General features: G+C 35.9%; 1 pseudogene; it reads left to right on the forward strand.

The window, feature by feature from the left end:
- LOC138171808 (ubiquitin-associated protein 2 pseudogene) lies at positions 1-26225 on the forward strand (annotated as a pseudogene).
- Positions 26226-26761: the final 536 nt, after the last annotated feature.

A 26761-nucleotide genomic window follows, 5' to 3' on the forward strand; every position in this document is an offset into this window, starting at 1 on the left:
TATAGCAATATTTCTATATTCAATTTGGAAATAAGGTACACAGGTACTGGGATATGGAGATCCATCTTGCCCTACTGGAAAGTCAGAGGGAGTATGGGAGAGGATATAGGAGACAGCAGATTGGGGGAGCGGGTATAAGTGGGATCACTGTTTTTGGGTGAAACTGTTTTTTTTTTATTTTTATTGTTTTTGCTTTTTGGAGGTCAATTGGGTTTGTAACTTGCCCAAGGTCACATGGATAGTCTTTGGTGTGCGTGTTAAGTGTCTGAGGCCGGATATGAACCCAGGTCCTCCTGACTCCAGGGCCGGTGCTCTATTCACTATGCCACCTAGCAGCCCCCCATGATGGAACTCTTAAGCACTACCTGCCAAGGCTGCTAACATTAACATTCACATAGCACCTTAAGGTTTGCAAAGCATGTTTTCCATATGCTCTTTAGGATATTTTCTGTTTTGTGTATACTATATATGATGACTTCAATTGGCAGTGAACATTCCCAGGGCACTCAAGACAAAATTCAGATTTCAACTATGCAGATGACACAGGCACAGAAACAAGCAGTACAGGCACATCACTCAAATGATCTATGATAAGAATGATGCAGACTTTGAAGACAAAGTTAAACATTTTATGGAAATAACAGGGAAAAACCAGGATGACTCCATAGCTGCCCTACATAATTGCACTGGTGATGTGAACAGAGCCATCAACATATTTCTGGGAGGGAATTCAGATACAACTTCATGGGAGACTGTAGGTAGTAAAAAGAAGAGTATTGGAAAAGAAAACTCAGAAAACAGAGAACAGAGAAAATAGAAATGATATAGAGACATGGGTATGGAAGAGCAACAACTGGCAGGGAAGAGGTGGGAGTCGTGGCAGAGATTTTAGAAGTGAAGAGAATGGATTTGACTGCAATGCAGGGGGCAAGACTTCAGAGCATGACCAGTGTGGCTGCATCAGAGGATTTGGATGAGGGAAAGGGATAGAGGCAGGGCATTTCTCATCCCAAGGTATGGGGACATTTAACCCTGCAGACTACACAGATTCTTAAGCCACTGATGGCTTTGAGAAGAAAAAAAAACAGAAGTTTGGGAAGCCAGCCAGAATTATACAGATGATGGACCAGCAGCAGGATGGAAAAACTCTATGGAAGAGTGGACAAGAGAATACTGGGATGAAGATTTTTCTGAAACAAAGGTATTCACCACTTCTACTGCTCCAGCTGAAAACCAGGACAAAGCATTGACCTGGTAGACTTGCTCCAGAAACCTTCTACTTCTACCCAAGTCCCAGAAGTCAACTCATTTGAACCTCCTCAACAGTAGGGCTTTGGCCAAGCCATTGTTTTTGCAAATTCTCAACACAACACTCAGATGGCACCAGGAATTAGCAACTTGAGTACTGTATACTCTTATTCTCCCCAGAGTCGTCTTCAGTTCTTGGATACTCAAAGATGGCAAACCCTACTGGTTCCTAGATCTTGGACCAATTGAAATCTCCAAGTTTGGGCCAGTTCAGCATGCAAAGTTCACAACAAAACAGCACTAGTCCTCCTACAACCACTTCAACTTGGGATCTTAAACCCCCAGTTCCCCAGTCCTCTATAATGAATCAGTTTGACTTCAAATCTCAACCTGAACTGTGTCCAGTTCTGAGCCAGTTGAGTCAGCGACAGCAACACCACACCCAGGCCATCCCCATTCTTCCTCCTGGGATGGAGAACTTCTCCTCCAAGGTAAAGCTCTAAGAAAACTCCAAAGACAATGCCAAAGCTGTGAACAAGATGCTGCAGTTCCCCAGCATGTCTGCAGAAAACCAAGCAATGTCTGCCCAGCAAACTCAGCCAAAACAGATCAAACCCCCAAAATGGTGAGTACCACAATCTTCCAAGATCCCTGCATCTGCAGTGTAAATGCCAGGATCAGCAGATGCTACAGGGTTAAATGTTCAATTTGGGACTCTGGAATTTGGATCAGAACCTTCTCTCCCTGAATTTGATCAGCATTGAGCAGTGAAAATAGTAATCAGACACAAATCAGCTTAAATCCAAAACCCATACATGATCCTTTGGATACATCTTTGCCAATATCCAAAACAGTACAGGAGTCGACCTACACAACCTCTGTCATCACCTCTTCCAGCTTAACCAACTCATCTCAGAGCAGTAGTCCCATAACAACATCTTCCTCCTACAACCAGAATTCTGTGCATAGCAAGATAGCATACCAAAATTCCATGGCTCCGTCTGAAACAACTTCTATTGCTGTCACAAATGGACATAGTGGTGTTCGAACTCAGCAAACTCTAGACACTACTTCATCTATTACAGCACCGAAGGCAACAGAAACCTCCCCCTTGCAGAGAGGCAGTCTGGGAAGCCAAAGGCATGGGAGCCCACAAGACAGGCCAGGAGGCAAGGCATGCAGAGGCAGGCTGGGACGGTGCAGTGAGCAGAGGCAGGCCGGGAAGACAAGACACACGCAGGCCTGATCAATGGGGGGGGGGGGGGGGGGGGGGGGGGGGCACCGGGGAGCGGGGGGGGAGGGGGGGGGGGGGGGGGGGGGGGGGGGGGCGCAAGTCGTCCCACCAAACACAAGGGCCACTACCAGGCCTATCACCAGAGGGCTGGGACTGGAAAGAGCAAGGTAAGAATCAAATGCAGGGGCTCCTGTCCCGGACAGCAAATACTCCTGGGGCTACCACTTCATAGCCCAGAAATTAAAAAAAAAAAAAAGCCCCTATCAGGACCTCCAAGGACCAATATTGCAGAGTGAACCCCAGCTGCTCCAACCCTGCCCTCTGACCCTGAAAATATAGTAATTACTGCCCAAGGGATAAAACCCTAAACAGTAAAGGCTTTGGAACCCTAGAGAAAGGACATAGCTAGGGCCCTGCCTCAAAATGGATAGAAAGCAGACTGTAAAGACAAGATTCTGGAGTCCTACTATCCTCAGAGGGAGGAACCAAATTCAGAGGGAGACAATGTGGACTCCATACCCACAGCTGAAACATCAACAGGGAATGGGTCCCAAGCACAGAAAGCTTTCCTAGATGAGCTCCAAAGGAACTTTGAAAACCGAATGAGAGATAGAAGACAAAATGAATAATTCTTTTAAAATCAAAATTGCAAAATTAGAAAAACACTATAATGAAGAAAACAGTTCCTCAAAAAGAAAAATGGGTGATGTGGAAAAGGAGTTCCAAAATCTAACCAAAGAAAATAATTTGCTAAAAACTAGAATCAAGCAAATTGAAGCAAATTATTCTATGAGAAACCAAGAATTAGTCAAACAAAACAACAAGAATGAAAAATTAGAAAAAGAGGTAAAATATCTCAATGGAAAAATAACAGACCAAGAAATCTGATACAGGAGAGATAATCTGAGAATCATAGGCCTACCAGAAAATCATGATGAAAAAATGAGCCTGGACAACATCCTCCAAGAGCTCATCAAGTATAACTGCCCTGAGATACTAGAACCTGGGGGTAAAATAGAAATTGAGAGAATCCACTGGACACCTGCAGAAAGAGATCCCAAACTGAAAAGTTCTCGAAATGTTTGGCCAAACTCCAGAACTACCAGGTAATGGAGAAAATACTTCAAGTGGACAGAAAGAAACAATTCAAATGTCGAGGAACCACAGTGAGGATCATAAAGGATTTGGCAGCCTGTACACTGAAAGATCAGAGGCAGTGGAATACAATTTTTCACAAGGCAAAAGAGCTTGAGTTACAACCAAGAATCACCTACCCAGCGACACTGAACATATTCTTCAGGCAAAAGATGGTCATTCAAAGATGTAACAGATTTCCAGACCTTCCTGACGAAAAAGCTACAGCCCAATGGAAAATTCAACCTCCAATTACAAGACACAATAGTGACATAGAAAGGTAAACAAAGAAAGCACATACACACACACACACACACATCCTGTTCTTTAATAAGAGCAAATTCTTTATAGACAAGTAAAAGGTATGAGTATGAATTACACAAAATGATGATAAAAATAATCTTATTAAGGAGTACAAAGGGACTTCAATGGAAGAAGAGGAATGAATGAATTGGATAAAGGTAAATTATGCCACATAAAGAGGCATAAAAAACAATATAGCAGAGGAAAAGAAGGGAGGGAGATGAGTATTATGTGAGCTTTTCCCTCATTGGTTCTGGTGCAAGGAGGGAATAACACAATCAGTTAAGCATAGGACTCCATGGAGAAGAAATGCAAAATGTATCATAATAGAGGGAAAGAGGGGAGGGAGAGGAGCTTCTCATGAGATTTGTTCCTGTCAGTCTTGATGTAAAGAAGAAATAACATACTTCATTAAGTATATATCCTACAGGCAGTAGGAGGGGGGAGGTATGAAAAGGGAGGTGGTAAGAAGGGAGAGAAGAAGGGGGAAGGAGAGGAAAAGGGAGGGGGGCTGATAAGAAGGGAATACTGAGGAAGGCAGTGGTCAAAAGGAAAACTATTAAGGAGGGGAAGGGAGAAGGGGAGAAAAAATATAAGCATTAACAGGATGAAGGGAAAGAAACAGATAATAATTATAACTGTTAATGTGAATGGAATGAACTCTCCCATAAAATGGAGGTGGATAGCAGAATGGATTAAAAACAATAATCCTAAAAAAATAAAAAAATAAAAAAAACTTAGCACCACACCCAGAAATAACTGGCTGTGTAACCTTGAGCAAGTTACTTAACCCCGATTGCTTAAAAAAAAAAACAAAACATAATCCTACAATATGCTGTTTACAAGAAACACATATGAAACAGAGGGATACACACAGGGTAAAGGTAACAGGCTGGAGTAAAATATATCATGCCTCAGCTAGAGTAAAAAAAGCAGGGGTAGCAATCCTTGTCTCAGATAAAGCAAAAGCAAAAATTGATTTAATTAAAAGAGATAAGGAAGGAAACTATATCCTGCTAAAAGGCACCATCAAGAATGAAGCAATATCATTACTTAACATGTATGCACCAAATGTTATAGCATCCAAATGCCTATAGGAGAAGGTAAGGGAATTAGAGGAAGAAATGGATAGCAAAACTATGCTAATGGGGGACCTTAGTCTCACCCTCTCTGAACTTGATAAATACAACCTCAAAATATACAGAAAAGAAGTTAAAGAGGTGAACAGAATTTTAGAAATGGTAGGTATGATAGAACTCTGGAGAAAACTGAATGGGGATAAAAAGGAATATGCCTTCTTCTCAGCGGTACATGACACACACAAAAAAATGACCATGTACTAGGACACAAAAACCTAACAATTCAGTGCAGAAAGGTAGAAATAATAAATGCATCATTCTCAGATCATGATGCAATAAAAATTATATACAATAAAGGGCCATGGAAAGACAGACTAAAAACTAATTGGAAACTAAGCAATTTAATTCTAAAGAATGAATGGGTCAAACAAGAAATCATAAAAAACAATCAATAACTTCATTCAAGAGAATGACAACAATGAGACAACATACCAAAATTTGTGGGATGCAGCAAAGGCAGTCTTTAGGAGAAGTTTTATATCCCTGAGTGCATACATGAATAAATTAGAGAAGAGGAAGGAACTCAGTTGAAAAAGCTAGAAAAAGAACAAATTGAAAATCCCCAATTAAATACTAAATTAGAAATACTGAAAACCAAAGGAGAGATTAATAAAATTGAAATTAAGGAAACTATTGAATTAATAAATAAAATTAAGAGCTGCTTTTATGAAAAAAAACAATAAAATGATAGACCCTTAGTCAATATGATAAAATAAAGAAAGAAGAAGATCAAATTATGAGTATCAGAAATGAAAAGGGTGAATCTACCTCCAATGAAGAAGAAATTAAAGCAATGATTGGGAATTATTTTGCCCCAGTTGCATGCACATAAATTTGATAATCTTAGTGAAATGGATAAATATTTACAAAGATACAAGTTGCCCAGATAACTGAAGAGGAAGTAAATTACTTAAATAACCCCATCTCAGAAAAAGAAATAGAACAAGTCATGAGTGAACTCCCTAGGAAAAATATCTCCAGGGCCAGATGGATTTACTAGTGAATTCTATCAAACATTTAATGAAAAATTGATTCCAATACTCTACAAACTATTTGGGAAAATTAGTGAAGAAGGAGTCCTACCAAATTCTTTTTATGACACAAATATGGTACTGATACCTAAATCAGGAAGAGATAAAACAGAAAGAAAATTATAGGCCAATTTCCCTTATGAATATAGATGCAAAAATTTTAAATAAAATATTAGCAAAAAGACTACAGCAACTAACCACAAGAATAATACACTTCTATCAGGTAGGATTTATTCCAGGAATGCAAGAATGGTTTAATATTAGGAAAACCATTAGTATAATTTATCATATCAACAATAAAACTACAAAAGCCACATGATTATCTCAATAGATGCAGAAAAGGCTTTTGACAAAATACAACATCCATTCCTATTAAAAAAAACATTAGAAAGAATAGGAATAAATGGAGCCTTCCTTAAAATAATAGGTAGCACCTATTTAAAGCCATCAGCAAGTATTATGTGTAATGGGGAGAAGCTAGAAACATTTCCAATAAGATCAGGGGTGAAACAAGGATGTCCTCTATCACCTCTCTTATTCAATCTGGTATTAGAAATGTTAGCAGTAGCAATTAGAGAAGAAAAAGAAATCAAAGAAATAAAATTAGGCAAAGAAGAGACCGAGTTATCACTTTTTGCAGATGATATGATGATATTCTTAGAGAAACCTAGAGAATCAAGTAAAAAACTACTTGAGAGAATAAATAAATTTGGCAAAGTTGCAGGATATAAAATAAACCCACATAATTCCTTGGCATTCCTGTATATTTCTAATGAAATTCAACAGCAAGAGATAGAAAGAGAAATCCCATTTAAAGTTATTGTAGACATTATAACTTTATAATTTGGGCATCTACCTGCCAAAACAAACCCAAAACCTATATGAACACAAATACAAAACACTTTTCACACAAATAAAGTCATATCTAACTAATTAGAAAGACATCAATTGCTCCTGGCTGGGTCGAGCCAATATAATAAGAATGACAATTTTACCCAAATTAAATTATATATTTACTGCCGTACCAATCAGTTTACCAAAAAACTACCTTATAGAGCTAGAAAAAATAGTAACAAAATTCATTTGGAAGAACAAAAGGTCCAGAATATCAAGGGAATTAATGAAAAGAAATGCAAGGGATGGTGGACTAGCTATACCAGATTTTAATCTGTACTATAAAGCAGCAGTCCTCAAAACTACTTGGTACTGGCTGAGGAACAAAGTAGTGGATCAACGGAATAGATTGGATACACAAGACTCAGCAGTCAATAACTATAGTAATCTACTGTTTGATAGACCCAAAGACAACAATTTTGGGGATAAGAACTTACTATTTGACAAAAACTTCTGGGAAATCTAGAATATAGTATGGCAGAAACTGGGCATAGACCATTATCTAACACCATATACCAAAACCAAGTTTGAATGAGTACATGATATAGGTATAAAGGCTGATACTATAAGCAATCTGGGAAACCAAGGAATAGTTTACCTATCAGATTTGTGAAGAGGGGAAGACTTTATGACCAAAAAAGTATTAAAGACCATTATAAAATGCAAAATAGATAATTTTGATTACATTAAATTGAAAATTTTCTGAACAAACCAGGATTAGGATTAGGAGGGAAGTGCAAAATTGGGAAAGAATTTTTACAACCTATGTCACTGATAAAGAACTCGTTTCTAAGATATACAGAGAATTAAGTCCAATCTATAAGAATACAAGTCATTCCCCAATTGATAAATGATCAAAAGATATGAACAGGCAGTTTACAGAGGAAGATATTGAAAATATTTATAAGCATATGAAAAATGCTCTAAATCACTATTGATTAGAGAAATGCGAATCAAAACAACTCTGAGGTGCAACATCTCACCAGTCAGATTGGCTAAGATGACAAAACAGGAAAATGACAAATTCTGGAGAGGATATGGGTAAATTGGAACACTAATGTGTTTCTGGTGGAGTTGTGAACTGATCCAACCATTCTGGAGAGCAATCTGGAATTATGCCCAAAGGACTATAAATAATTTCATTCCCTTTGACCCAGCAGTATCGCTTCTAGGGTTGTATTCCAAAGAGATCATAGAAGTGGGAAAAAGACCAATATGTACAAAAATATTTATAGCAGCTCTTTTTGTGGTGGGAAAGAATTGGAAATTAAGGGGGTACCCATCAATTGGGGAAAGGATGAACCTGGAAAAAAAGAAAAATAAATAAAAGAAAAAAAAACTTCTCCCTCTACCCCGACTCTGGGCTCTATGCTAAACACAATTTTTGGTCCTATGCTTCTGACTTCAGCAACCCCACACATGGCTGCATTGCCTTCCTTGCCCCAATCCAGTGACTTGTCCAGTGGCTCCCTTGCTCAGCTAAGCAGTTCCCTGTCAAGTCATCAGAACAACCTTTCCTCTGCATCATCAGAACTGTCATCAAATACATCACACACACACACACACACACACACACACACAAACACAAGCCAGTGCTGAGAGCTCAGCCTCACTTCAGCCCTCCCCCCCTTTCCCAGCTGCTTCAGCCTCTGCCACCAGCACCAGCACTTCAGTTGTCAGCATGGCCAACAGCATGAACGCTACAAACAGCTTTGGCCTGTGCGTCACCAGTGTCTAGATGCCGAGTGCTATCACCCGGGCAGTGCCCTTAGTTTCTTCAGGAAAAGCTCCACCCAACCTACTCCAAGGTGTCCCACCCTTTCTACATAACCAGTACATTGTGGGTCCTGAAGGAGTCCTGCCTGCCTACCCAATTTATGGTTATGATGATCTCCAGATGCTCCAATCCAGGCTACCAATGGATTATTATGGAATTTTTTATACATATGGAATTTTTTCCTTAAATAGTTTGCATGCTATGTCATTTAGTCCCTATATGTTTAGTACTGATATTATTTCATTGTCTATAGTACTTCTTAGCAAGATATGGTTTCCTTTTTTATTTATAGTATATCTTTTTAATAAATCTGTTTTTCCTTTTGTTTGTCTGAAATCACAATTGCTATCCCCAACTTTTTACTTGGGCCAAATTATAATAAATTCTGCTCCAGCTCCATATTTTCACTCTGTGTGTTTCTCTGTTTCAAATATTTTTTCTTGTAAACAACATATTGTTGAATTCAGTTTTCTAATCCATCCTGCTATTTGTTTCCATTTTATGGATATGTTCTTATTCCCATTCATAGAGATAATTACTAACTGTGCATTCCATTCCAGTTTATTTTTTGTTTGTTTGATTAGGTTTTTTCATGCTACTGTTTAAATGTTAGTTCTCTGGCTTTGTAAGTTTGTTGTTCTTCCAAGGTAGTGTGACATGGGGAGAATTGCGGTTGATCTCCTTGCCTGAACTCAGATCTTTATCCAGGAAGGGCAATTGATCCTCTGCAACCAGAAGTATTAACATAGCTCTTCATGCTCAAACTGATATCATGTCATCTGTTCCCCTGAAAACATATATGGTATTGTTCTTCTCTGCCTTGAAACTGCAACCAAGGCCTCTGTTTCCTTGTGACCAACAACAAACACTCTTCTCCACTATGGAACTGTGACCCAAAACTGCACATAGACAATAGAATTGCCCATCAGTGAAAGCCATACCCAGTATCAGCAAAGGGTCCCTTGTAATCTCTCTCTGATCAGTTGCCTGACCCCTGTACCATATAAAAGATCTCTTATGAGGTATGGGCTGCTGTTGTAGCATCTGCCTCCAACATCCACTGCTTCATCAGCTCAAGAACTGCCCTCAACCCTGGTGTCACAAGATTCTCCTGCTGAGGTCCTAATTCCTCCTATCTGGAAAAACCATCTCACCCCAGACTTTTGTTGATTCTGCCACTGTGATTTGAGACATTATTTAAAGGTTGTTTGTGGGGGAATGCTGGGAGTGTTCTACTATGTTGTTGCTTTTACTTCATTGTTTTGGATCCAACCTTATTCAATTCATACAGGAAGACTTTTAGTTTGCCAAGAAAGTTTTTTCTTTCTTAGGGTAAATATGCCCAGTTTCTTCAAACAGTATTCATGTTTTCAGAGTTGAGACCCTTCTCCATTAAGATTTCCATCTTCAGGGGTGGCCAGGTGGTGCAGTAAGAGTGCCAGCCCCAGAGTCGGGAGACCTAGGATCGGTTCTGGGCTCAGATACTTAACACCCACACAAAATAACTCACGTGTAACCTTGAGCAAGTTACTTAATCCCGATTCCTTTAAAATTAAATATATATATATATGCATTTCCATCTTTTAGTTTAGGCCAAAGAATTAAGATATTTCCTAAAATCAACCACCCTAAATTGAAAACAACACTCTACATGTAGGCTGCAAGGGACAGGGCATGGCATAAGGGAAGTATCACCTCCTTAACCCTAGACATTATTTCTCAATATATTTCATACAAAAGTATCATGCAGGACAAATTGGTGAAATACCACTTAACCTTGTATAGACTATTCTTCATTCCTCTGTGTACTTTGATAGAGAAGGAAAATCTTATTAATTTATGGAAATGTTAAATAGTAAGTATAAGGGAATTTTAGATATTTTCATTAGCACACACAAATTTCTGTAATTAAATCCAAAGCACTGACATGTATTTCTGCAGTGTGCTGTTTTCTTGTAGAAAGAAATACTGACACTTCATAAGGTAGTATTGTAGAGAAGAAAAAAAAACAAGTAAACAAGCTATTTTTGGATCCCAAAGCCCTGGTTTCAAATAAATTGTTTATTTTTTTATCTCAGTTTTATTATTTGGAAAATATCAGTTTGATCCTAAATGAAAAGTTCTTATTCTGGGGTCCAGAATATTTTTTCTTAACATTTTATATTGCTATTTCAATGTTGTTGGTGTCCTTTTTAATCATATATGTGTACATATACATAAGTACATACATACATGCATATATCATGTTTTCTGCATTGTAATCGTAATGTAATTTTGTATTTGAAGATCCCTTTTGTGTTCACAAAAGCAGCAGGTACTTAGCACTGAGTAACTGATCAAGCCTCTGATGGGGAAACAGAAGGTATGAATTCCTGTCTCCTGTTACTGATGTAACAGGAATGGGTTGGCTGAAACAGGAAGTTAATGCTGTGTGTATATAAGAAAAGTCCCAGAAAGGCACAGTCAGAATTTCTAACTACCCCGAAATAAGAGACTGATGGAATCTGAGTGCCCTATATAAAGAAAGGCTTTGTGAGGAGTTTTGTACTCTGCCTCCCATTCCACAAGAGGGGAGAGAAGGCTAAGGGCATTAGAATCAATCAAGGCTTAATATATCAGCAAGGTGGTGAGACTTAACAAGCTTAGCCTGAGAAGGGGATAGTGTACTATGGAATTGAAATCAGGTGGAACAGTAAATGCAAAGTAGAAAATCACTACTCTCCAAAACTCTGAATGTCATTTAGTCATTATCATTTTATTTTTTCCTAGTTCAAGGACTGGTACATAAGTACTTAAAAATATCTGTTGATTTCCTTTTAAAATATATTTATATGATTAGTTACAACAACAATTTAAAATAGATTCAAATGAAAAGCAATAGATCTATATAGTTCTTTCAGGCTTTTAAAACACTTTCTCCCCACAAAACAATGGGTTTTTGCTTTGTTAGAAATAAAAGCTTTAGAACAGTTCAGAGTGTATTTACTATGAGAAAAACTAACTGCAGCTAGAGAATCTCATGAAACAATCTAGTAATCAAAGTTGTGTGATACCACTTGGTGTCTGTGCAGTCATTCTGGAAATGCAGGATGAGGAATGAGGAAATACAGGGATAAATGAGATAAAAGCAGCATCTCAAAGTGTAGGCTGATTTCAATTGCTTTTATGAGGTTTCCAAGGAAAATGTTTTACTTTACATTGATATGGTACTGATAGCTTGGTAAAATGATTGAAAACCATAGAAACTAAAGTAGTCCTTCCTCTATGGAGAAGCATAAAATATATACTTATATGCTCATAAATATGGATGAAAAGTTTTATAATTAGAGTAATTTTATAAGCATTTAATAATTGCATTTGTGATAGGCAATTAGCACAGTAATTTAAAGTATCTGATACTTGCTACAACCATCTTGAATAAACATATTTCTATAATATTTAAACAAAAAAAACACAATAAAGCGCTGGCCACTCTAATCATGGTAGTATTGCTTTAACTGAAGAACAAAAGTCAAATACTACCTTGGCATAAATAGCTTTAAAATGCTATTGAAGGCTTATGAAACACAATTGGGAGATTATATCATTACTCAAGAGGTATATGGAGTAAATAATAATAATAATGTTGATGATGATTTCATATAGCCTGCTCAAAGTCAATAAAAAAGAAATATAAGAGAAAATTTGGAAATGGAAACATATCAGAAATCCTAGGCACCCCTCAGTCAACAATCTGAACAAAAGTCAAGGAATAAAGATAACAGAATAAGTTATAGGAATGTACAAAACAAAATAAATGATTCTACTTCAATCAGAAATTTCCCTTTGGACCTGCAGATACTAAGAAATCAGAGAGGAGGAAACCCCAAAGAAAGAGGATGTGGAAGATTCATGGTAATTAATATGGTATTAAGAAATTCAATACATTTAAAAGGCAACTTCTCTCAAACACAAAGCAGAAACCTTGCATATAAACAAAAGGATAATTTATGAAATGGAATACCAAATACTTATTTCTACATAAATATGAAGAGCAAGGCCTAATGAGATTCATCATTATTGGCTCAAATGTTTCACAGTGCTACATGAATCATTATTAAAACAAGAAAAAGATATATTGGCTTAGGAACAAAAAGAGGGGTGCTAAAAGCCCCAGAATTATAAAGAATAGTTCATTATTGACTCAGCAATGATTGAACAAGTTGCCCCAAAGTTCAGTGACGTTTATACTGCCTTTATCCCTTGCCAAAAAGTCTTTGACTCAGTTTTGCACTTGTGGCTTAATTATGTATTGCACATAAGTAAAATAGGAAATAGAGTGAAACATTTGTTGTCTACAAACAAAACTATTTATATATGTATAAGGGAATGAGTCAACCTTATTCTCATTGGATTTGGCTCGAGGAGGGTATAACATACACACTCAATTGAGTATTTCACTCTACAGGTAAGTAGTGGGGGGAGAAGGGGATAAATCATGGAGCAGGGGATGATAAAAGAGAGGGCAAATTGGGAGAGGGAGTAGTAAGAAGCAAAAACTTTTGAAAAGGGACAGAATCAAGGAGAAAATAGAATAAATAGGGGGTGGGATAGGATGGAGGGAAATATAGTTAGTCTTTCATAATATGACTACCATGGAAATGTTTTGCATAACTACATATGTATAACCTATATTGAATTGCTTGTATTCCCAGTGGGAGTGGGTGAGGAGGGAAAAAGAGAGAGAGGCTCTGGAATTCAAAGTTTTAAAAACAAATGTTAAAAATTTTGTTGGTACATGCAACTGGGAAATGAGACATACAGGCAGTGGGGTATAGAAATCCATCTTGTTGCCCAACAGGAAAGAAAGGGGAAGGGATTAAGGGGAGGATTGGGGAGGGGAATAAAAGAGAGGGCAGACTGGGGAAAGGGGTATTCAATATGCTTGCCATATTCAGATGGTGGGGATAGGGGAAAGATGAGGAGAAAATTTGGAATTCAAAATCTTGTAAAAATGAATGTTGAAAACTAAAATCAAATTAATAAATTCTTTTGAAAATGCAATTGTACAAAATATAGACCTTTTATGGGACCTAGTTAAAGCCCTTATAGTTCTACTTAGCCTCAGTTATTTTCCCAATATACTCTTTTCTGAATAGAATTGAGTCAGGATTCCAAGTCCAAAAGGAGTACCACTAAATAGTTCTATTAATGATAATGTACATGTACATCAAATTGCATGGCTTCACTGAAAAAAAAAACATTTTAAAGCCTTTCTTTTTCTCATGAAACTGTCTCCAATGACATCAAATTTTAATTGAAGCAATATAGGCACACAAATTTCAGTGTATGCTAAGACAAAAAATGGAGATTTTGAGCTTGAGTCAGGAAGTTAAGCAGAGCCCATTGATGAAAATAAAACTTATAAATATCTTATTCTTCTCCAGATAAGACTTAGTACACTGTTATCAAAGAAAAAAATGTGGCTGTGTATGTAGAGAATCATTGGAGTGCTGAAGTCAAAACTCGATGAGAAGAATGAACTTAGAGTAAAAACACTTTTTTTTTTAAATTTTTGCAGGGGGATAGGCAGGGCAATTGGAATTAAGTGACTTGCCCAAGGTAACACAGCCAGTAAGTGTTAAGTGTCTGAGGCTGGATTTGAACTCAGGTCCTCCTGATTCCAGGTCCGGTGCTGTATTCACTGTGCCACCTAGCCACCCCTGAAAACACTTTTCAATTGCCAGTCTTGATGTATATCTTTGGAACAGTAAAGAAGATGATAAAAGAGTTAGAAAGTGGACAAATAAAAATGTATAAGATTAACAAAATGTAAGTCTCATCATCCTAGGTCATTCATAGAGTGATATACATTCCTTGTCAAAAAATGAATCAGAGGTCTGATTGGTACTCTTTTTCTAAAGGATAAATAGGCTTAAAATTTACAGACATTTCTTGAATTAAGAGACTGACTTAAAGAAAGTATATAATAATTATACCATACATGCAATGCATTTTCACCACAGGATTTATCATATATAACTGCTATTGTTTTACCAATAAAAAGAACTTATTTCCAAGGATGGAAACCAAAAATCCTCCACAGGAAACACCACATAAACAAGACCAACACATTTTGAGACAGAAGTATAGAATCACTGAATGAATTAAGCAGATTTGTTTATAGAAATGAAATTGTGTAACATAATAATTTAAGACCAAATTATTATTAACAGTAAATATAATGAATTTATTCTTAAGTAGCCTACATTTATGGGTAAAGATTTTTACAGACAGATGGAAATTTTGCCAGTGGATATTCATAACTGTTTAACATATTGCTGCAGATTGTGAAAATTTAGCACCTATTGAATACCTAGAAAGACCAATTATATGTCTAGGATTTTTCTCCAGAAATAAAACAGACAGCAAATTTATGTAATGTAATTATAAACACTAAAATATTCTTGAGAACTCAATGAATAAACTGTAATGGAATACATATTTATCAACAAAACCACCATCCACATTCTTGCGGATATAAATTCATATTTAAAAATAATGTCATTTTCTTTCTATTTCTTTATTATATCTATTTTTATCTTTGTTTTTACAATACTTTCATTTCTAATAAAACTCTGCTCCCTTGTGTGAAAATATCTTTTAATAAAGAATGAATAACAAACAATTATTAAAATTCAGTAAACTAAGCACATTTCCACCAAAGGTTATATAGAATATTCTAGTCCCATACTTCACCAGAGAAGATGAAGGTTTGTTTATTTTCATGTTTCTTTGAACTCAAGCTTCATCATTGAAATTTTACATACTTTAATTTTGCTCCTTCTGTTATTGTTCTTTGTATATACATTTTACAGGTCCAAATATGATAAAATATTCATGTTTTGTGGCTATACTCTTTCACTTGAGATCATCAGATGTTATGGATTAAATTATCATCACTATACTAATGATTCAAATCTATTTAACTAGTCCTAACTTTTCTGCTTATACCCAGTCTCAAATGTTAAGCTGTCTATTGGACATTGTTAATTGAATGTTCTGTTGACATCTTTTTTTCCCAAAAAACTTCCCTCATACAATTGTGAACACCACCATCTTCCCATTTCCCTAAGCTTATGACCTAGGTGTCATTTTTCAATCATTACTCTCACTCTCCCATACCCAATCTCTTGCCAAAGTTTGTGATTTCTTCTTTGCAACATCTCTTGAATAGAGTCCCTTGTCTCCTATGAGATTATTACCCTGGTGTTGGTAATCATATCTTCACACCTGGACCACTGCAATAGCCTCCTGACTGGTCTGCCTGCCACAAGTCTTTTCCTTCTCCAGAGCATTCTCCACTCAGCCCTCACTACCAAAGTAATGTTTTCTAAAGTACAGGCCCAACCATGCCATGCCATGCCATGTACCCTGCTCCAGTGACTCCCTGTCACCTCTAGGATCAAATACAAAATCCTTCAAAAACATTCATAATCTGTGCCCTGACCAGTCTTCTAATACCTGATACCCCTCCACATTTACTCTGATTCAGTGATGCTTGCCTCCTTTCTCTTCATCAAACAAGATGTTCCATCTCCCAACTTAAAACCCACCTTTTACAGGAAGCCTTTCCTGATTTCTCTTAATTCTAGTGCATTCCTTCTGGTGATTATTTCCTATTTATCCTTTATGTCATTTGTTGTACATAATTATTTGCATATTGTCTCTCCCATAAGATTGTTAGCTTATAAAGAGCAAAACTGTCTTTTGCCTTTCTTTATGTCCCTGGCATTTAGAATTGTTACTGGTGCAAAGTAGGTATTTTTTAAAAATTGATCATCAGTTTACAGCCTGGTAAAACTGTCTCATCCGAGGGGCTAAACCAGACTCAGGGTAACTTACAGACCTCAAAATCATTGGTGAGTTACATGAATGCCTAGCCTAAGTGTGTAAAGTAAGACTTCCCCCTACAGAATAGGCAGATGAAAACAGTTTGTGTTTTACCAGCTTGTGGCCATTGGGCATACTATAGCTTCTTAGAGCCATAAGTAAGAGTCAGATGCCAGGTAAGCATCAAATGTGGATGAGCAGCCCTGAAAAAGTATTTACAACAATAAAAAGTCCTATATGTCTATTTGATGCTCTGAATCAAATTTAATCAGGAGATTTTTGGTTTTAAATTGTTCCCAAAATATGGATTAAAATATTGTAGAGATAACAGGAGCAGAATTGTGCATTTCCCATTCTATAGATGATAAAATCTAGACAACTGGGTTTTTATCATTACTTTAGTGACAGTGAGGGGCCTAGAAAACCTCAACCCTTATGCATATATAACCAATAAATTCATAGAAACAGAGAATGGAATGCAATAACATTGAATCAATGCTAGGAAACATTAACATACTTCAAAGCTCAAAAATGAACATTTGTACTCAATATCTGGCTGATTTTTTTTTTTACATCTAGAGTTGGGGAAGAGCACAGAGTAAATTCAATTCCCAACAGGAAATGAGACCTTATATCTCCTCTCAAAAATCAACTTCTGATTGATATAAGTTAATATAGTCTTGTACTGGTCTGAATAAAGGCTGGCCACATCTAAATAAAGAAAATATAATCCTTTTGAAAGGAAAAATAATCAAAATAGGTATACAGTGAAACAATTACCAGTTGTTTGGATTGTTTTGAGGTTTATACATGCCACATATATATTTGTGCTAATACAGAAACATAACTTCAAACATCCAGCCATAATAAAAACCTAGGTGATTAATCATTATATTTTATTTTTAATTAGTACTTTATTTTCCCTAATTATACACCTAGCCACTTTTTATCATTCATTTTAATACTATTTTGATTTCCAAATTTTCCTTGCTCCCTCCATTCACTCTACTCTTCCTAAAATGGTAGGAAATTTGATTTATATTATATGTGCAATAATGTAAAACATATTTCCGTATTTGTCACAGTTGTGAAAGAAGGAACAGATCAAAATTTAAAAAAAAAAAAGGTAAGAAGAGCAAAGTATTTCCCAAATGATCAACACAAAATGTTGCTGATACAATGTACAATGTTCTCCTAGTTCTGTTCATTTCACTTTGTATTGGTACCTAAAAGTCTTTCCAGGTTTTTCTGAAATCTGCTTGCTCGTCATTTCTTATTCCACTGTAGTAATTCATTACATTCGTATAACACATTTTGTTCAACCATTCTCTAATTGATGAGCATCCCTTCAATTTCTAGTATTTTGCCACCCGCCCAAAAAAAGGCTGCTATAAATATTTTTTTCACATGTAAGTATTTTTTCCCTTTTTTATGATCTCTTTGGGATACACACCCTGTAGTGATATTGCTGAATCAAAAGGTATGCACAATTTGGTTGCCCTTTGGGTACTATTTCAAACTGTTCTCCATAGTGGTTGGATCAGTTCTCAAGTCTACCAACAGTGCATTAGTGTTCCAGTTTTCCCACATTGTCTCCACCACTTATTTTCCTATTTTTCATATTAGCTAATACTATAGGTATGAGGTGGTACTTCAGAGTTGTTTTAATTTGTATTTCTATAGTCAAAAGTGATTTAGAGCTCTTCTTCATATGCCTACACATAGCTTTGATTTCTTCATCAAAAAATTTCATGTTCATATCCTTTGAGCTTTTACAAGATTTTATTTTTATTTTGCTTTTTTTTGGAGGGCCGTTGGGGTTAAATGACTTGCCCAAGGTCACATGGCTAGTTTTTGTGTTATGTCTGAGGTCCGATTTGAGCTCAGATCCTCCTGACTCCAGGGCCAGTGCTCTATTCACTGTGCCACCTAGCCACCCCAAGATAATGATATTTTAAACCATTCTTTTTATGGTTCATCAGATATTTGCTATACACTGTGAGTGGCAGGAAGGACACCAATTATTAGGCCTTTCTAAGAACATCTTTTTACTGTGAATGGAAAGTCTGAGCCATTTTGTAAGATTTTTATTGTCCTTTTGTTAAGTTATTTAGAATACATGGAATTCACACATTCTTTGATCTACAAATGCATGACTAAATATCTTAGTTGAATTTATTTCTATTTCCTAGAGTGTAACATAATGCCACCTTGGAGGGAATTTCCAAGCACCACAGGACCATTACAATATTTACATACCCTGTTAAAAGTCAATCAGTACTAAAAACCCATGGAATCTGTCTACGTATGAATGCAGAAATTTAGGTAATATATAAAATAGAAATAGAGGTCTTAGTACTTGGAATTTATTTTGGCTTCATAGGTATTACTGAGAGCTACTGAGATTCCCTGACTAGAATATGGCTCCAGATGGGCATTTCTTATTACAAAAGATTGGTAAAATTGGGACAAGGGAAGAACAGGGCAACTCTGTATATTACAAAAGGTATAAAAATGTGAGAGAAAATCCATGAAATGTAGTAAAGTGAAGCCTTGTAGAACATCTGGTTGAAAATAAGTAAATGGAAACAGATGTGATTTTGCTATTTTGATATACTATAGACCAGCTGGACAGAAAGAGGAAATTGATGAAGAGTTCATGACAAGTTTGGTAAAGAGAGGGATGATTGAGTAGTGATTGAAGACTTTAATTAGTTACATCTGCTACTTTACTAGCTCTGCCAAAAACAAAGCAACTGATATTTTCTTAACTTTCTTTAATGATAATTTCATACTTTAAAATATGGAGGATCAAATAGGGTGGGGGAGGCTATAATTTTGGTTGGGGATTGCTTCACAATAACAGGAAGGAAGGGAGTTGTGCGATAGAAATGATGGAAATTTCTGTGGATAATGGCCTTTGCATCTTGGATTTGTGATAGAAAAGAAGAGAAGAGACAGGAATAATATGGCATGCAATCTAGATTTCACTATAGTAAATTTCAGAAAGATCAGAGGGAGGACAAACTGCATTTCCTGGTCTAAGATAATAAATATGAAGTACTCCCAAGCAGAATGTGAAATCCTCAGGAAGGAAATTCTAAAGACACAAAAAGAAACAAACCAGAGGAGGAAAATTGAGGAAAGTCTGAAGAGATTAATGGGGAAAAATCAAAGATATGTATGGAAGATGGATGCAATAGCAGGTAACAGGGTGAATAAAAAATCATGGCATGAAACTGCAAGAATAGTGTCTAGTGTCCTAATCTCAAAATTAGTTTGTGTTAAATGTCAGAATTTCCTTATGCCTCTAAAGAAAAATAAGAAAAATAACTTTTAAAGATCTATCAAGGAAAAAGGAAGATCAAAAAATGATAGAATTGCCTTTAATAATGGATAGGATTATAAGAATAGAAAACCGGGAAAAGACAAAAGCTGCTGGAGTTCTGTTTTGCTTTTGATTTCTCTGCTGAACAGAATGACCTTTTGACTAAAAAAGAGAAAACAAAAATGCTTAAAAGGGAGTGATAATCAGTATAAATAAGGAAACAATAAGAGACTGACCTTGATGGCTTCAATATCTTTGTATATCAAAACAAAACAATGTATAGCACAAATAATGGGGTAGATGATTGCTGACCCAATCAGAGGAACTTTTTAATGATATGGTGGAAGCACCACTATGGAAGGGTAAATGTGTCTATATTCAACCAAAGGGAATAAAAGAATTTTCAAACTGTAGTCCCTTGATTTTGAATTCAACTCCTCAAAAATATTCTATAACAAATCATTAAATAGATGGTTAAATAAAGGTTTAGAAAAAGAAATGATGATCAACAGAGTGAACATCAAGAAATATGGTAATCATCAAACCTCTCTGTGTCTCTGTCTCTCTGTCTGTCTCTCTGTCTGTCTGTCTCTCTCATTCATACATACACATATTAACTGATACAACAGGGCAACAATGTAGAGTTTATTAAGATTTCTAGCAAAGCATAATAATATTTTTTGCAGTAACTAGAAATGTGTGGTGGACAATAGAATGATGGAAAAATGAGGAAAATAAGTAATGTGCTTCTCTCCATAAAATGTCCAATCATGAGCCTTGTCTCAAACTTAACAATCCTTACCTAAGAATCTAACAATCTCTCTTTCTGCACTAGTCCTTTGCTGTACCAGTTGCCAACCTCCCCTTTCTGAGACAGCTTTGAGCCTCCTTGACAGTTATAACTTCAATTAACTTCTATCCACTCCAATTATATGTTCTCTTCTTAGCCCCTCCTGTCAAGACCATGTGTTGAAAACAAGTACCTTAGGAGGGAGATTTTGTGCTTCAGGACAGTGGCAGGTAAATAAGAATTTTGTATCCTCCTACCTTTTCATTTTGGGTCAACAGAGTGATCCATACAGAATCCAGAACCTTGCACACTGCCTTGCACATAATAGATGCTTAATAAATGTTGTGTTTTGCAACTACTATGTGTGCATGGATGGACTGTGACCTTTATCACAGGTAATAATTGCATTATCTTTATTCTCTTATCAATCCATCTTTCAAATTTCCTCATTATTGTTGAGAGTGCTGCTGTCCTGCCAGTCAAGAAGATTATTATAAGCTCATTGCTAACTTTTACGCATTTTCCTTTGCCCCACATACATGGAAGCCTTATTCTTCATCTTTCCTTCTTGAAGAGGACCAGAGACATAAGGAGGGTGATGACTTGACATGTGTATGAATTGGATATGAGTGGGGCAGGGCTAAGCAAATCCCTAAGCCTTACTCCCTCCTCAAGAATCATTGAAGTCGGGGTAACAAAGTGGCTCAGTGAATAAAGCACTGGCCCTGCAGTCAGGAGGACCTGAGCTCAAATCTGGCCTCAGACACTAGGCACACATACAAGCTGTGTGACCTTGGAAAAGTCACTTAACCCAAATTGCCTTGCCTTCCTCCTTGAGAAAAAAAAAGAATCATTGAAGTCCAGTGGAAAGAAAAAAGTGATAACTGGTAATTGCCCATGACCTTGGCCTTTCTAAGTTAAGATGCTTCACAGGGCTAGAGTTGTCTAAGACCTATACCATTCAAGGACTAAGAACTATGTAAGAGTTGAGACTAAAGATGGCTCAGGTCACCATTACAAAGATACTAGTCTTAGAGGGGTAGACCCTCAGAGTTTCTGACCAGAATAGAAATCAATGCCTTACTCATTGTAAGCCATCAGAATATAAACAATGATTCACAGAGGCTTGGATCAGGGCTATTATTGGCCATTCAAAGAAAACCAGAGTCACTTGGGTTTTAAGGTGGAGTCAAGTAACTCCATTTGAAACCCAATGAGCTTTTAAAACTCTGTCTTTCCAGAGCTTTATTTCAAGAAGTTATTTTTGAGGAATGAGTCTGGAGTAATCTGTAGGAAATGATAAAGAAAAAAAATATAGGTTGAATATTAAGAAAAATATCCTAAAAATTAAAGATTACCAAAATTTAAAGTGGGCTACCTATAGGTAATGAGTTTATCTTCATTTCAGGAACTTTAGAAGCAAACATTGGATGACCAGTCCTTAGATGATTAGTACTATAGAGGGAATTATTTTTTTCAGGAAAGTATTGGAATAAATGCCCTCTGAAAAACCTTATCACTCTAATGTTCTGTGATCCTTTGATTCTTGTACCAATTTAGATTCTGGCATTTCTGAGCCTTATTCTCATGCCTAATTTCACACTTTGTTGGCTCATTTCCAGACTTTTCTATATACCACTTTGTTGTTGTTGTTCAATTATTCTTAGTGGTGTCTGATTCTTTAGGGCCCCTTTTGGGGGTTTTCTTGTCAAAGATCCTGAATTGGTTTGCTGTTTACTTTTCTAGCTCATTTACAGATGATTTAATTTAATTACAGTATCATTTGATTCTCCTCCATTCACATAGACCACATACCCTTCTAGTAATAATTTTTATTTTTTTAGGTTAGGTTCAGCTATCTTAAAGTTCTAATGGTATGAGTATCACTATATGAACTAATTCTACTGAGTTTTTAAAAAAGTGATTTAATAGTCTCTATTTTCTATAACTCTAAATATAGGTGCTTTGTTATACTTTTAACAGTGAAAGAGAATTAATACTCCCTTTTTCTCATAACTATACTTCAAATTTTAGCAAAAAAGAAACACAATACAAATACTAACAAAGATTATTGATGCTTTTAATTTAGAGTGTTTTTAGTGTGGTGAGGTGGAAATTTTATGTGCCATTGTTGAGTGGCAGAGAATCAAGGGCTAATAGTTCATCACAAATGCCAAATTCCAAGAGTGTAGCTGGAGAGGATTGCTCATGTTGCACTATAATTATGAGGTGATTCAACGATGGGGAAGCATTCCAAAACCCTAAAGCCCACAAACTGAATGCCAAAGTATTTCCCTAAGTGCTTCAATAATTCAATACATTGATGATGTTTTCAATGTGAATATTCCCTTTCATAGTTCATATTAGATTCCAAATATTCCCTCTCATTCTTTGTGATACTTTTCTATGCCATTTTCTTCATCCATGAAATGAGAGGTTTGAAGACATGGCCTATAAATCCCTTTCAGTTTTGAATCATTGGCCCTATAATTTCCTCAATTAAAGGAACTCCCAATATAGAAACTTCATCACAGAAGATCAGCAGCTTTTGTATAATTTAGTCTTAATCATTTTGGATAATTATGAGACTAGATGGTCATGTTTATGGTCACAGTGATAATATAGGTTCATACAATTAGCACTTTAAGCCAGATATTTCCAAAAACAGCCTTCTCTCTACTATATTTTTTTTGTCTCTCAATAGGAACCAAATGGTAAAAGATTTTTTAAAAAAAAGGTTTTACTGGCCTTTTAAAATATATGATAAAACAAAAATATTGATATAATTTATGAATTTAAAAAAGCTTCAAAATAATCTGATATAAAATTATATGCAGAAAACTCAATGGAAAAAATAAATAAATAACCCTTTTAGAAAACCATTCATTAATGTTATACTTGGCCATGAATATATAGGCAGATATAAAAAAGCAAAAATTGTATACATTATATTTATAATCTACAATGCAAAGCAAAAGTACTGATCGATATATAATGATGAAAAGATTCAGATGCACAAGATTCATGAAAACCACACAAAAACTTTATCAGTGAAAAAGGAAATTATTGAATATATAGAAAATTACATTAAAATTATAATACAAATGTTAATGTTAGGATGTATAAAATACCACAAAAATATTCTTATAAACAAATTCAAAGTACTAAGTCCTTCACTCAATAAGAAGAGAAAGAAAATTGACTAAATATATGTGTATCTAGAAAAGCTAGTAAAGGAACAACTAAATCATTCAAAGACAGAAAAAAGCAAAGAAATAGCAACCAGATCAGAAATCAACTTGAATACAAAGAAGCAAATAAATGAGAAATCCAAGACATTTTATTTTCAATCTGAAATATAATTAGTCAGAATAGAACAGATGAAAATAATGAAAATTAGATATGAAAAAGGAGAGAAAAGACATCATGTTAAGGTCATGAAAATAAACTAAATTTAGATTTTAAAATATATATATGTATACATATATACATTATATATGACTATATATATAGTCATTAACCTCAAAACATCTATATTTTAAAATTAATTTTCTTTTTTTTCTTTAAAGCAATTGGGGTTAAGTGACTTGCTCAAGGTTGCATGGCCAGTTATTTCAGGGTGTGGTGCTAAGTATCTGAGCCCGGATTTGAGCCCCAGGTTATCCCGACACTGGGGTTGGTGCTCTTACTTGCTGAGCCACGTGGCCTCCCCTAAGCAATTGGGGTTAAGTAACTTGCTCAAAGTTACATGGCCAGGTGTATCTGGGTGGGTGCTAAGTGTCTGAGCCCGGGATTTGTTCCCCAGGTCATCCCAAAACTGGAGCTGGTACTCTTACTCGCTTTGCTACCTGGCCTCCCCAAATTAATTTTCTTTTAGCCCGTCTTTAAGTAATTGCTTTTATTTGTAAGACAAATTATGAATTAACAATTATTATTAATTGTTCTGCTTATTGCTAGGTTTAATTTTGTCATTAACCATAAATGTAGTTGCTATGTCTGCATGGACCAGCATTTGTTGAATCTTTGTATAGTCTTCATGAATATTTTTAAAAGACATAATTTTTGCTTAACCCATTAAATTATCTCCCTTTTTTGTTACATCTACTTTATATATCATAATGCTTAGCTCTATAATTTCTTTGCAAATTTTTACATAATCTGTTCTAATAACATTTTTTATTAGAAGATGATTGAAGAAATGGATGAGTATCTATGGAATTTTAAAATATAAAAACTAAAAAAGGAAACAGCAGGAAAAAACTGATCACAGAAGACAGAAGCAAAGATTCAATCAAATTACTGTATTTCAAAAATGTACTGAACACATTTGGATTTGGAAGTTATCTCTATCAGTCTTTGAAAGATAATAACTCATGATATTTAAAATAGAGAGACAACGATTTACCTTTGTCTGGAATGTAAAAATATCATTCCTTAAACTCCCAAAACATCCAAGAAAATATATATTCTACTCACAATAATATTATGTGTTCGATTTACAATAATACATAATATATGCATAGAATATATGTATCTATATGCAATATTTTGAGTTATTATTCTTACTTGTTTTTGATAAATATAGGTGTATATATGTTATATATATGAAATATATATATTATAAACAAGTAAGAATAATAACTCAAAGATATTGATAATATCCCAATAAACTCATACAAATTAAAAGAAATCCTATTCTGACAAAATATTCATAGATTCTCTATTAATGAATGCAAAAATTTGAAAACAACCTATATTTCTTACAAGTGGCTGAATAGACTTTAATGGATCAACATAATGGAATTCTGGGACATTAATATGGAGCAAATGAAGAAACATGAAAAAATCTATATAAAGTTATATTGATTGAAATCATCAGAATCTAAATGGCTCAGAAGTTAGAGCTACATTAAAAACAAGTGCTAATAGGTCTTTAAAAGCTAACTTAGAGAGTTTGGGAGAAAAGATGGTGGAGTAAGCAGTAAATTACCAGAACTCTCTCAAATTTTCCTCCAACAACTATAAAATTGAGCCTTAAAACAAATTCTGGAAAAGCAAAAGCAACAAAAGGATGTGGTGAAAATAATTTCTCATCCTAAAACAAAGTGAAGGGTTGGAAGGAAAGGTCTGTTTCATTAGAGTAAAAAGGAAGTGACAGTCAGTATCCCTGAAAGCTAGAAGCAGGCCTTGTGTCAGCAAGCAAATGGGAGGCCCTGATCCCCAACACAGTTCAGTCAATGAGGCCCAGCAGCCCTGGTGCAGCAGTAGGGAATAAGTCAGATGATACATCCTTACAGTCCCCCACCCGTTGGTCCCTGAGACAGCACACGAACCATGTGGTCCCAGAATAGTACCAGGAAAAAGTCCAGACCTCCTCCTGTCTCAGCCACCAGGACCCCCACTGACATCAGAAAAGTGCCAATTCAGCAGCTACCACCCCCACCCAATGTTTTCCGCATAGTGCCAGATAAATGACCAGGCCTCTTGTGAGCTCCAGTTTACCACCAGGCTCCCACTATGTATCCCACCAGATTCCCCTGTGGCCCTGGTACAGTTCGAGGCCCATTGAAGGCCCCATTAAAACACCAGGCAAGTGGCCAGGCCCCATTCAGCACCTATCAAAATACCAAGCTAGCCAGCAGGGCCTGCAGTCTCCAGCACAAGATGCATGGGTCAATGTCCCTTCCACCTGAGAAGCAGAGATCAACTTTAAAATAACAGAATTTACTGGAAAAGATGAGGGGGAAAAAGAAGCTGAGCATAGAAAGTTATTATGGTTATGTGGAATAGCAAAACATAAACCCAAAAGAGGACTGCAATGTTAAATTGCCTATATTGAAAATTCTCAAATAAAAATGAGAATTTATCTCAGACACAAAAAGAACTCCTAGAAGAGCTCAAAAAGGTAGAATGGGTAAATTACCTCACATAAAGAGGCACAAAAAAATTATTACAGTGAAGGAGAAGATGAGACAGGGAGGAACAGGCATCACTTGAACCTTACTCTCATC

This window comes from Petaurus breviceps, unplaced genomic scaffold, assembly GCF_028583685.1.
Source record: "Petaurus breviceps papuanus isolate PSGF00001 unplaced genomic scaffold, PetGlider_PUasm1.0 47, whole genome shotgun sequence".
In the NCBI taxonomy this organism is placed as follows: domain Eukaryota; kingdom Metazoa; phylum Chordata; class Mammalia; order Diprotodontia; family Petauridae; genus Petaurus; species Petaurus breviceps.